The 13976-nt window shown below is 47.6% G+C and overlaps 1 protein-coding gene across 1 annotated transcript in view; it reads right to left on the bottom strand.

Moving 5' to 3' along the window:
• The window catches only part of UBQLN4 (ubiquilin 4), a gene marked incomplete at its 3' end in the record, with an annotated part of 29400 nt that overhangs the window by 12511 nt on the left and 2913 nt on the right, over positions 1–13976 (bottom strand).

Here is a 13976-nt window from a genome sequence, read left to right on the forward strand (position 1 = left end):
AACTATCCCCTATTTTGTAGACGCTATAACTTTTGCGCAAACCAATAAATGCTTATTGCGTATTTTTTAACCAAAAATATGTAGAAGAATACGTATCGCTCTAAACTGAAAGAAAAAAAAATTGTTTCGATTTTTGGGGGATACCGTATTTATCGGCGTATACCGCGCACTTTTTTGCCCTGAAAATCAGGGCAAAATCGTGGGTGAGCGATATACGCCGATACCCGCGCCGAGTTTGAATACTGCGCCGACATAGACCGAGCGCAGTACACTCGTGTATTGTCGGGCAGTCTCGGCTCCTCCCGCGCTGACGTACAGGACGTCAGCGCGAGAGTAGCCGAGCATTGCCGACAATACACGAGTGTACTTCGCTCTGTATATGTCGGCGCAGAATTCAAACTCGGCGCGGGAAACGAGCGGGGAGGACGCCGGACCCGACGAAGAGGACACCCGAAGCCGCAGACGGACGCCGGACCAGACGAGGCCGCCGATGAACGCCGCGCAAGACACCAAAACTAAGTACAAAACAACTTTTTTCCACAGGATTCGGGGCAACTTTAGGGGTGCGCACTATACGCGGGAACGTGCTATACCCCGATAAATACGGTATTTATTATAGCAAAAAGGTAAAAAAAATATTGCATTTTCTTCAAAATTGTCGCTCTTTGTCAAGTTTATAGCGCAAAAAAAAAAAAAAAAAAAACACGCAGAGATGATCAAATACCACCAAAAGAAAGCTCTATGTGTGGGAAAAAAAAAACCAAACATGTCAATTTTGTTTGGGTGCAACGTCGCACCACCGCGTAATTGTCAGTTAAAGCGACGCAGTGCCAAATCGCAAAAAATGGCTTGGTCTTTTACCAGCAAAATGGTCCGGGGCTGAAGTGGTTAAACTAATTGGAAGCTAGCAAACACCTGGTGGTAGTCGATTTCCGAAATACAACCTAGCAAAGTCCTAGGAACTTATATCATCTAGGGCAGGGGTAGGCAACCTCGGCACTCCAGCTGTGGTGAAACTACAAGTCCCATCATGCCTCTTCCTCAAGGAGCCATGCTTGTGATTGGCAGGGTCTTGCAATGTCTCATGGGACTTGTAGTTTCACCACAGTTGGAGGGCCGTGGTTGCCTACCCCTGATCTAGAGCAAGGGTCTCCAAACTTTATAAAGGGCCAGTTCATTGTCCTGTAGACCAGTGGTCATCAACCCTGTTACCCGGGGCCCAACAGGCCAGGTTTTATGTATTACCTTGGGGAGGTGCAGACTAGTATACGGCAATCACCAAGCAGCAAATGATATCACCTGGGATGTATTTCAGTTATCTTGCAAACCTGGCCTGTTAGTGGGCCCTGAGAAAAGGGTTGATGATGACCACTGCTTTAGACTTTAGGGGGGCCCAAACAATGGCCAATGGAAGGGTAAAATAGTGCTCCATCATTGGCACCACCTGGAGAAATTAAGCCCCCTGGTTCTCAGTGGAAGGAATAAGTGCCCCGCCATTGAATAGTGGGAAGACTTATGCCCCACAGCTGAAGGCATGGTGCCTGTGGGAGAAATGGTGCCCCAAGGGCTGGATAAGGGCAGGCAAAGGGCCACAGTTTGGAGACCACTGTTCTAGGGAAAGTTTAGCATGTTTCGTCTTCCCTGGTTTCTCCCTCATCAACATGCTAATGACATTTTAAAATAAAAATTTGGGGTTTTCGATGCACATCCTCAGGGGGTCTCCGCTTCATACGCAATGTAGGCAGATCCTAGGTGGTAAGGTGCTTCTACTTCATGAAAACCTCACACCCGCCTGCATCAGTACTCCTCTCAAGAGACCCATGCAATGCTATATGGCCGAACATCTGGACACCCGACCATCAAATCTACTATATAGCCGAAAGTATGTGAACACCCCTCCAAAGGATTGAGTTCAAGCGATTCCAGTGAAGGATACATTGCATAGGAGGGCATTTTAGACACTTGTGATCTTCCAGCCCGGTGGTACCAGCTGAGAAAGGGGACTTTCTGATTCACCATGACTGTTTATGTACAAAGCCAGCTTCATAAAGACATTGTGTGAACAGTTTGATAGGGATGACCTTGAGTCGTCTCCACAGAGTCCTGACCTCAACCCTACTGAACACCTATGGGATAAATTGAACCACCAATGGTGAGCCAGATTTTCTTATCCAGTATCAGACTCTGACCTTACGAATGTTCTTTTGGCTGAATGGACACAATTCCCCCCCTGGACACACGCCAAATGCTTATGGAAAGTCTTCCCAGTAGAGTGGAGTGGAGGACATACCTACAAAGGGCGGCAGGCAGTGCCATTCTAATATCTACAGCTTTAGAATGGGATGCCCAACGAAGTGCGATAGTCAGGTGATTAAGCTTCTCTATATGGCTAAGTGTTTGTGAAACACTTGACCATCACACCTCGTTGGGACATCCCATTCTAGAAGAACTTTTTATGAGGTGTAGATCACTTCAAGTCTTCAAAATACCTATGGGAGCCATTCAGCAACCGATATTCAAGGGCCAAGTCCTCTTCAAGGCTCTATTACAGGACACAAGTTCTTCCATGCAAGTTGGTCAATCCATGTCTTTATGGTGCTGGCCACTATTTGTGAGGTCAGGAACTGGTGTTGAATGAGAAGACCCGTTTCACCATCACGGTTCTAATTCACCCAAAACGTATTCAGTAGGGTTGAGTTCAGAGCTTAGTGTAGGCCACTTGAGGTCCTCCACGCCAAACTAGTCAAACCATGCCTTTATGGAGCTAGCTCACCCATAGAGAACCTATCTGGCAGTGTAAGGGTCTACCTATACATTCACAAACGGTTAGTCATATGGCGAAGCTTGAATAGATGGGTAGACCCTCACAATGCCAAACATTTTTATTATACACGATTTATATAGCGCCAACAGTTTACGAATGTAGAAGGGGGACAGCACAATTACAGTACAGGTTAATACAAGAGGGCCCTCCTTGTAGATCTTACATAATTTCTAAAGTGAGGAGAGGTGGTACAAAAAAAATGACTGTCAAAGTCTCTTCTGTGGGTGGGCCAGCTCTATAAAAGACAAGATTTGATCAGTTTGGTGTGGAGGACCTCAAGTGGCCTTCAGAGAGCCCTGGCCTCAACCCTACTGAACACCACTTGGATGAATTGGAACACTGATGGGGAGCCAAGTCTTCTCATCCAACATTAGTACCTAACCCCATAAATAGTGGCCAACACCATAAAGACATAGATTGAGCAACTTGTGTGGAAGATCACAAGTGTCCTGCATAGAGTTCTGAAGAGGGCTTGGCTGGTTGCTGTGGCTGGGCCAGCTCCATAAAGACATGGTTTGACCAGTTTGGTATGAAGGAAGAGCCCTGACCTAAACCCTACTGAACACCATTTGGATGAATTGGAACACAGATGTCGAGCCAGGTCTTCTCATCCAACATTAGTAGTAGTACCTAAACTCCATAAATGGTGGCAAACACCATAAAGACATGGCTTGACCAACTTGCGTGGAAGAATAAAAGTGTCCTGAAGAGGGCTTGGCTCTCTAATAATGGTTGCGGCGAATGGGCCAGCTCCATAAATACATGGTTTGACCAGTTTGGTGTGACGGAAGAGCCCTGACCTAAACCCCACTGAACACCATTGAGATGAATTGGTACACAGATGGTGAGCCCGGACATCACAAAATGTGCTTCTGGCTGAATGGGCACCAATTCCTCCAGAAATCTTGTGGAAAGCCTTTCCAGAAGAGTTATAGAAGCAAAGGGAGGCCAACTCCATATTAATGGCCATGGTTTTGGAATGGGACATCCAACAAGGTCCTATATGCAAGATCTCCTGAAGCTTTTGTCTATATAGTATATCTCTGCGCAATATTACGATGTGAATGGACCAGTATTTTCACACAAAGGATGACTTTTTCTTTCTAAGCTGATGTCATGTAGTCCTGGGATCCCTTGGGTACAAACTCAATAAAACTGCATCAAGGATCTGCAGCTTGCATCTGTATCTCTTAGCTTCAGAATTCCCAGAAGACTTTTTATACGGGGTCAACATACATTGCTGGAAAGATAATAAAGCCATCTACTTGTCCCAGAAGTGGGACCTGGAACTAGTGGATCAGACGTATTTACACAATTCGCCCACCTCTCGAAAGTCTGGTTTTCTGGGAATCGAAGGTCTTCAAACATTTGTTTCACCTCGTATAATCAGGCCTTTGGTAGTTGGTCCGCGTTAAAGAAACCTCCGATGAAGAGCGTGCCTGGTATCTCACAATTGTCAAGAGGCCAATTACACAAAGATTTCTCAGTGTGTGATCATGAACGGCTCCGCTCCGGGGAAAACTCAGCTGTTTCAATGGAAGGCTACAATTGCAACATTATATGAGAAATGACCCCATGTGTCAGCTGTGCCAAAGCTCAAGAACCACACAAAGAAAGCAATTTCGCCACGTCTGCCCGTGGCAAGGGCCAGAAAACACGGGCGGAGTACCCAATAATATGCCCTCATCACCACAAATTAAGAACTCACACAGGTGGTGAACAGACTGTATTCTACCGCACAGTTCTATCAGGCCGGGTTCACACTGGTGCGACAAATGCTCCGACATTGGGAGCTCATGTCGCATGAAAATCAATGTTTCCCTATGGGAGACGTCTTAACTGGTCCGAAACATGTCGGTCCGACTTTGAAAATGCTCCCTGCACTACTTTGGGCCGACTTCAGTGATATTCAATGGGCTGAAGCAGGATCAAAGTCGGATCGCCGTCTTGCATGATCCAACTTTTGAATGCGACTTGTGCTCTGATGATCTTGATGGGACGGTGACACCATAAGGGGCGGGACCACGCCCCATACCAATATGTCGTTGCGCACAAAGGGGGGGGTGCGCTCGTCCCCACCCCTTTTCCTGACCAGCGGGGTTGCATGCTCGGATAAGGGTCTGGTGTGGATTTTGGGGGACACCCACGCCATTTTTTGGCGTAGGGGGTTCCCCTAAAATCCATACCAGACCGAAGGGCCTGGTACGCTCTTGGAGGGGGAATCCATGCAGATTTCTTTCTTTTTTTTTTATTTAAAATTTGGCGTGGAGTTCCCCCTCAACATTCATACCAGACACAGTGCCTGGCATTGTCAGGGATCGTAGTCGGATCCCTGGTCATTGAAGTCTGACGCGTGGGCAAAGTCAAGTCGCAGGGCAAAGTCGGATTCAAAGTAGTTTGACTGTCGTGTCATACCAGTGTGAACCCGGCCTCTATCCAACATGTTTCAGGGGGAAGGAGGGGTAATTTAAGTGACACAGTTAACCCCTTGACGGTCTGTTGGTGGGATCTCTGGGCTAAGTTTCTAGCTTTACAAGGGGCTCCAACCCTAGCTTAATTTCCTAAAACGTGAGGATTGGGAGCGCGGCAAATGCCCGCAAAGCGCACACTGCCAAAAAGTCATCGATTACCCTTAACCACTTAAAGACCTTGGGTCTTTTTTAGATTTGGTGTTTGCAAGACTAAAACAGTTTTTTCTGCTAGAAAATTACTTAAAACCCCCAAACATTATATATATTTTTTTTCTAACACCCTAGAGAATAAAATGGCGGTCATCGCAATACTTTTTGTCACACCGTATTTGCGCAGCGGTCTTACAAGCGCACTTTTTTTGGAAAAAATTCACTTTTTTGAATTGTGCGATTTGAACACCGTTTTCATATGCGGCGCTACTTGCGTATGCGTTCGCTTCTGCGCGCGAGCTCGTCGGGACGGGGCGCTTTAAAACATTTTTTTTTTGGTTTGCTTATTTATTTTTATTGATTTTATTATTTTTTATACTGAAATAAAAAAAATGATCACTTTTATTTCTATTACAAGGAATGTAAACATCCCCTGTAATAGAAAAAAGCATGACAGGTCCTCTTAAATATGAGATCTGGGGTCAAAAAGACCTCACATCTCATATTTAGACTTAAAGCGGGAGTTCACCCATTTCTAAAAAAAAAATTTTTCTTCCCCTAGATTCCTGCTCGTTCGGTCTAGGGGAATCGGCTATTTGTATTAAAATATGAGCCGTACTTACCCGTTTTCGAGATGCATCTTCTTCCGTCGCTTCCGGGTATGGGTCTTCAGGAGCGGGCGTTCCTTCTTGATTGACAGTCTTCCGAGAGGCTTCCGACGGTCGCATCCATCGCGTCACTCGTAGCCGAAAGAAGCCGAACGTCGGTGCGGCTCTATACTGCGCCTGCGCACCGACGTTCGGCTTCTTTTGGAAAATCGTGACGCATTGGATGCGACCGTCGGAAGCCTCTCGGAAGACTGTCACTCAAGAAGGAACGCCCGCTCCCGAAGCCCATACCCGGAAGAAGATGCAGCTCGAAAACGGGTAAGTACTGCACATATTTTAATACAAATAGCCGATTCCCCTAGAGAAAACGAGCAGGAAGCTAAGGGGAAAAAGTGCCCTCTAAGGGTGAACCCCCGCTTTAAATGCAAGAAAAAAAAAAAAAAAAAGAAAATTTGTCATTTAAAAAAAATAACAAAAAAAATTGTCTTTAAGAGGCTGGGCGGGACTGACGTTTTGACGTCACTTCCGCCCAGCAGAGCTATGAGGACGGGTGGGGGCCATCTTGCCCTCATTCAAGTCCTCGCTCTCCAGGCGGCAGCATCCGATCTCCTCCGCCGCTACCGACGGCTACGGTAAGCGGCGGAGGGCGCGGAAAAGTGGCGGGAGCCCTCTCCCGCCACCGATAATGGCGATCTCGCGGCAAATCCACCGCGGAGACCGCCGTTATCGTTTACACGGCCGCCCACAGAAAATATGGATACCTCAGTTGTGGCAGCGGCTGCTGCCGTTACTGAGATATCCATATTTAAAAAGAGGACGTACATTTACAATACGCAGGTCTTTAAGTGGTTAAAACCCTTTTTCTTGGTCTTACTTCTCTTCTGGGTCACATGAGTGAGTTTTGCTCTACAGTGGCCCCCCGAGCCAGCTAAGGGGCCAAACCCTGCTCTCGGCTGACACAGCCACTCCAGGCCATATTGTTGGGATCCACCAAACTGCCTGATTGATAACTAGCTCCGATTCCGACTCCCTCCCGGCACGCAGGCGCAGCCCAGTCCTCCTGTGAGCACTGGAGGAACAGAGTATAAAGCGGCGACTGGCAGTTTCCTGGGTGGAGGACATCCCGCATCATCTAGATCAGGGGTCTCCAAACTTTCTAAACCAGTTTATGGTCCTTCAGACTTTAGGGGCGGGACAGACTGTGGCCAGCAGTAGTGGACATTTTTCTGGCATCAGTGGTAGCAAACATCGCCCCATTTGGGATCAGAGAGAGGAATAGTGCCCCATTGTTAATGTCAGTGGGAGAAATGGTGCCTCATTGTTGATGTCAATTGGAAGAATTGTGTCTTGTATCAGTGGGAAGAATAGTGCTCTAAGGGCCTGTTCAGGCAAGCAAAGGGCCACATCTAGCCCCCGGGCCGCAGTTTGTAGACCACCGATCTAGATCTTTCCTTCCCAGCCCGACTGTCTCAGGCCCTCCCCTTTTCATTCATTGGATTTCAGTTCTGTCAATTACAAAGGCTCAGAATCACATGTGGTAGTATGGGTCATACACGCGGTATCTATGGACGCAGCCTGTATGACAGGACGCAACCTAACCACGCCGAGACAGCCGCCGAGGGACCCCAGAAGAGGAGGATCGGGCCCCTCTGTGCAAAACGAACTGCCCAGTGGAGGGAAGTATAACATGTTTGTTATTTATACCTTTACTAATCACTTTAACATTAGAATTGCGCACAAGTACTGGATCCCCCAAATACCTTTGTGGTGCGATTTTCACCCATACAAAATAAATGGGCTGAACTCGCACTGCAAAAAAATTGCATTTGATCAGCTCAGGAATGTGGTGAAATTCCTGTCCGAATCACTTGCGGTTTCCCCATCGCTTCTGTCAAGCTAGTCATAGGGGCTTCATCCTGGATTCACACAGGAGCGGTGCGGGAAACTGCACGAGTCAGACAGGAATCGCACCGCCCTCCTGTTCAAATCGCAAGCAATTATTTGCAGTGCAATTTGAGGCCATTCATTTTGTATGGGTGCAAAACTGCACTACAAAGTATTGGTTTTCGGGTATCGGGAGCATGTTCACAAGTACTTGTGAGATTACCGGTGTATTCCTAATTGGTATCAGCGAGTACTTGAGCACAATTACCGGTACTAAAACAAAAACACAACAGGTATAAGTGCATCCCTATTTAAAGATTCAAGTACTAACCTCATAGGGAATACAAACTAGGGTTGTCCCAATACCACTTAACCCCGGACCATATTGCTGGTCAAAGACCAGAGCACTTTTTGCGATTAGGCACTGCGTCGCTTTAACCGACAATTGCGCGGTCGTGCGACGTGGCTCCCAAACAAAATTGGCGTCCTTTTTCCCCCACAAATAGAGCTTTCTTTCGGGGGTATTTGATCACCTCTGCGGTTTTTATTTATTGCGCTATAAACAAAAAAAGAGGGACAAGTTTGAAATAAAACACAATATTTTTTATTTTTAGCTATAATAAATATCCATTTTTTTTTTAAACAATTTTTTTCTCAGTTTAGGCCGATACATATTCTTCTACATATTTTTGGCAAAAAAACAAAATCGCAATAAGCGTTTATCGATTGGTTTGTGTAAAAGTTATAGCGCCTACAAAATAGGGGATAGATTGATAGCATTTTTATTATTATTTTTTTTTTACTAGTAATGGCGGCGATCGGCGATTTTTATCGTGACTGCGATATTGCGGTGGACACATCGGACACTTCTGACACATTTTTGGGACCATTCACATTTATACAGCGATCCCTGCTATAAATATGCACTGATTACTGCATAAATGCGACTGGCAGGGAAGGGGTTAACACTAGGGGGCGAGGAATGGGTTAATGTATTGCCTAATTAGTGATTTTTACTGTGGGGGGAGGGGAGTGACTGGGGGAGGTGACCCGATGGTTGTCCCTATACACAAGGGACACACCATCGGACGTGGATATGTGTGTTTACACACACAGATCCACTTTCCTGCTCAGTTCCTGAGCAATCGCAGGTGCCCAGCGGGCCGCACGCGCACCGGGACCTCGGCGCGTGCGCCCCCTAGTGGTTTTTAAAGGCGTGACGTCATATGACGTCCACCCAGGAGAACAGAGTCTTCCTCCCGCGGTCTTTTGACGGCGGGCGACTAGTGGTTGATGTGTCCGAGTGCAGGGTGGACCAAGATGGCCGTCAGGATGTCCAAGCACTGACGGGCAACACGGAGCGTCACTTCAGTTACCTAATGCGACGGCTCTGGTCACTGATCACGATGGATGATGCGGATGAATTCTGTACCTCTGCCAGGCCAGCTTACCTGCTTGAGTACTCCACCTCTGCTCCGCCCGCTGACTCCGCCCCATTGAACGCCGCCTCTCCCATCCCAGGTAACGGGAGCATTTGTGCAAGTACAAGTACTCAGACAAATGCTCGGTATCGTGACAACCCTACTTTAACCCCTTCCAAGGACGTCATATGACGTCCTGGACTTTCAGGGGGGATATCTGAATGATGGGGGCAGCTACAGGCATCATTCAGATATCCGTCTCTTCAGCCGGCGATTCTGTGCACCATAAGAACGATCATAGTGGCAGTTCCGCCGCTTGATCGTTCTTATAGGTGGCGGGAGGGGACGCCCCCCCCCCTCCCGCCACCATCCGGTGCTTCTCCGGGCTCTCCCTTGCCATCGGAGACCCGGAGAAACGATCCGCCGGTGTCGGAAAGCATAGAGTAGATGGTCACCAGTCATCTCTATGATCGTCGGAGGGCCGGGTGCGATGTTATGACGTCACGCCCGGGTCCCGGAATGTAAACACAGCCGCAATCGTGGCTGAAAGCATTAGATGTGAATTTTTTTTCACCGGTCTCATGCTTTCCAGCCTGGAGGACAGATATGGAGTCTTATTTACCCCGCATCTCTCCATAAAGAGGACCTGTCACAAACTATTCCTATTACAAGGGATGTTTACATTCCTTGTAATAGGAATAAAAGTGATAAAAAAAAAAGTGTAAAAATAAAATTGAGTAAAAAAAAAAAATGTTTTTAAACGCCCCTGTCCCGGTAGCTCGCGCTCAGAAGCGAACATACACGCAAGTCCCGCCCACATATGTAAACGCCATTCAAACCCCACATGTGAGGTATCGTCGCATGCGTTAGAGCGCCAGCAACAATTCTAGCACTAGACCTCCTCTAACTCTAAATGTTTTACTTGTAAAAAAAAAAAAAAAAATAAGCGACGCCTATGGAGATTTTTAAGTACTGAAGTTTGGCACCATTCCATGAGTGTGCGCATATTTTAAAGCGTGACATGTTAGGTATCTATTTACTCGGCGTAACTTCATCTTTCACGTTATACAAAAAAAATTGGGCTAACTTTACTGTTTTGTTATTTTTTAATTCACAAAACCGTCCCCCCCCCCCCCCCAAAAAAAAGGCGTTTGAAAAATGATTGCGCAAATACTGTGCAAGATAAAAAGTTGCAATGACCGTCATTTTATTCCCTAGGGTGTCTGCTAAAAAAAACATATTTAGTGTTTGGGGGTTCTGAGTAATTTTCTAGCAAAAAAAAAAATGATGATTTTTGCATGTAGGAGAGAAAGTGCCAAAATAGGCCCGGTATGGAAGCGGTTAAACTTTACAAATTACCAGGAAGGGAAAAAAAATATATATATAAGGGGGGGAGGGGGAGGCAAAACAAACAGCATGTTTGAAAATGCAACATTTACATCATCCCTCGACTTTGGTGTCATACGATTCCCAGTGGAGACGGGAGCAGCATTCACTTATCACTCTCACCGCCAAGTCATGCCATCGTTCTAACCGCGTCCTCACATACACACTATATTACCAAAAGTATTGGGACGCCTGCCTTTACACGCACATGAACTTTAATGGGGTTGTATAGGTTTGATTTTATTTATTTTTTTAAATGACAAACATGTTATACTTACCTCCAATGTGCAGTTCTTTTTGCCCCCAATCCTGCTGTTCTGGGGTCCCTCAGCGGCTGTCTTGGCTCCTCCCCGCTAAAGCTAACCCCCTCTGGGAAGCGCTTTCCCGAGGGGGTTAGCTTGCGGGCGCGCTCCCGTGTCATACAGTTGGTGTCCATAGACCAACACGTCCCACGCGTCATTGGATGTGATTGATGGCAGCGGGAGCCAATGGCTGCGCTGCTATCAATCTATCCAATCAATAGCCAGACTCCGTGGAGAAGACCGCCGGGGGACGTGCACAGCAGGTGAACGGACTCAGGTAAGTAAACGGGGAGGGTTTTTTTTTTCACCTTTACAACCCCTTTAATGACATCCCAGTCTTAGTCTGTAGGGTTCAATATTGAGTTGGCCCCACTCTTTGCAGCTATAACAGCTTCACCTCTTCTGGGAAGGCCGTCCACAAGGTTTAGGAGGGTCTCTATGGGAATGTTTGACCGTTCTTCCAGAAGCACATTTGTGAGGTCAGGTACTGATGTTGATCAAGAAGGCCTGGCTCACAGTCTCCGCTCCAATTCATCCCAAAGGTGTTCTATCAGGTTGAGATCAGGACTCTGTGCAGGACAGTCAAGTTCCTCCACCCCAAACTCACTCATCCATGTCTTTATGGACCTTGCTTTGTGCACTGGTGGGCAGTCATGTTGGAACAGGAAGGGGCCGTCCCCAAAACTGTTCCCACAAAGTTGGGAGCATGAAATTGTCCAAAATGTCTTGGTGCTCGACGGCGACGCCTTAAGAGTTCCCTTCACTGGAACTAAGGGGCCAAGCCCAACCCCTGAAAAACAACCCCACAACATAATCCCCCCTCCACCAAATGATTTGGACCAGTGCACAGAGCAAGGTCCATAAAGACATGGAGGAGCGAGTTTGCAGTGGAAGAACTTGACTGGCATGCACAGAGTCCTGACCTCAACCCGACAGAACAACTTTGGGATGAATTAGTGGAATCTGTGAGCCAGGTCTTCTCATCCTACATCAGTGCCTGACCTCACAAATGCGAGGAACCCCTAAATCAACCGAGGAACCCCTAAACCACCCAAGGAACCCCTAAACCCCCAGAGGAACCCCCAAACCCACCCGAGGAACCCCGGCCTAAGCTTGAAAAATTAACATTTTATTTCTACAGAAATAAAAAAACTGTTTGTGTTGTTGATCTGCCCAGTCCAATAAAACATTGTTGCATCCCCTTCTGCTCACCCGGTATGGCTGAATCAGCAGGTCACCCATGACTCCTACAATGAACTGGGCCACCCTGCCTGGCATAGTTCTAATTCCTGATGACAACACTGAGCCGGAGTGAAGAAATCATGGAGAAATCCGGCTCCGGCGTTCACTCATCACATTCCGTACATTTAATAGGAAAAACTGCAACAAACACTTTGCCGTTGTCATAGGAACACCTTTTCATTTCCTACGAAAAAGTAGTAGACCTTATTGGCTGCCAATACGAGAGAGAGCCATCTTCTCACAATCATTGGAAATGACCATCTAAGAACCAAAGGCACCCCACACTCCGTCACCCCATCTGAGAACCCACTGTATGGACTCCAACAACCCACCGTGTCCCACACTCCCAGTCACCACACCCGGCAACCCCAAAGGACAAACCCAAGGCGCCTCACACTCCCAGTCACACCATCTGAGAACCCACTGTATGGACTCAAACAACCCACGGTGTCAAAGGACAAACCCAAGGCACCTCACACTCCCAGTCACCCCATCTGAGGACCCATGGTACCCTGCAGCCTCAAATGACCATCCAGGAATCCAAGGCACTCCAAGCAAACCCAACTGAGGACCCAAGGTACCCCACACTCCTAGTCAACCCAACTGAGGACCCACGGTACCCCACACTCCTAGTCAACCCAACTGAGGACCCACGGTACCCCACACTCCTAGTCAACCCAACTGAGGACCCACGGTACCCCACACTCCTAGTCAACCCAACTGAGGACACAAGGTACCCTGCAGCCTCAAATGACCATCCAGGAATCCAAGGCACTTCACACTCCTAGTCACACCAACTGAGGACCCAAGGTACCCTGCAGACTGAAATGACTATCTACGGACCCAAAAACCCCACACTACAAGTCACCCCATTTGAAAACCCAAGGTACAGCCTCAAACAACCCACCCATGAACCCAAGGCATCCCACACTCCCAGTCACCACATTTGGGGACTGAAGGCACCCTGAAACCTTAAATCCAGGAACCCAAGGGACACCAACTGAGGACCCAAGGTACCCTGCAGACTCAAATGACTATCTACGAACCCAAAGAACCCCACACTACAAGTCACTCCATTTGAAAACCCAAGGTACAGCCTCAAACAACCCACCCATGAACCCAAGGCATCCCACACTCCCAGTCACCACATTTGGGGACTGAAGGCACCCCGAAACCTTAAATCCAGGAACCCAAGGGACACCAACTGAGTGCCCAAGGTACCCTGCAGCCTCAAAATGACCATCTAGGAATCCAAGGCACTCTATACTCAGTCATGTCATCTGATTACTACCTCCCCCAAGTTTCCCATTGTCACAGGTGACTCATCCAGCAATATAAGGCACCCCAAACTCCTAGTCACCCCATCCGGGAAACCAAGGTACAGCCTCAAAAAACCCACCATTAACACAAGGCATCCCACACTCCCAGTGACCACATTTGGGGACTGAACGCACCCTGCAAACTCAAATGGCCCAATCTGAATTCGAAAGCACTGCAAACTCTGTCACTCCATCTGATCACCTAAGGTACCCATGGGCCCAAGACAACCCAGCCGAAAAGGCACCCCACTTGAAGGCCGTCATATGACCATCTAGGAATCCAAGAAACCCCACACCATCAGTCACACCATCTGAGAACACAAGTTACCCCGTGGTCCCACATGACTCATCCAGGAATCCAATACCCCA

This window comes from Rana temporaria, chromosome 13 (assembly GCF_905171775.1).
Source record: "Rana temporaria chromosome 13, aRanTem1.1, whole genome shotgun sequence".
Lineage (NCBI taxonomy): Eukaryota > Metazoa > Chordata > Amphibia > Anura > Ranidae > Rana > Rana temporaria.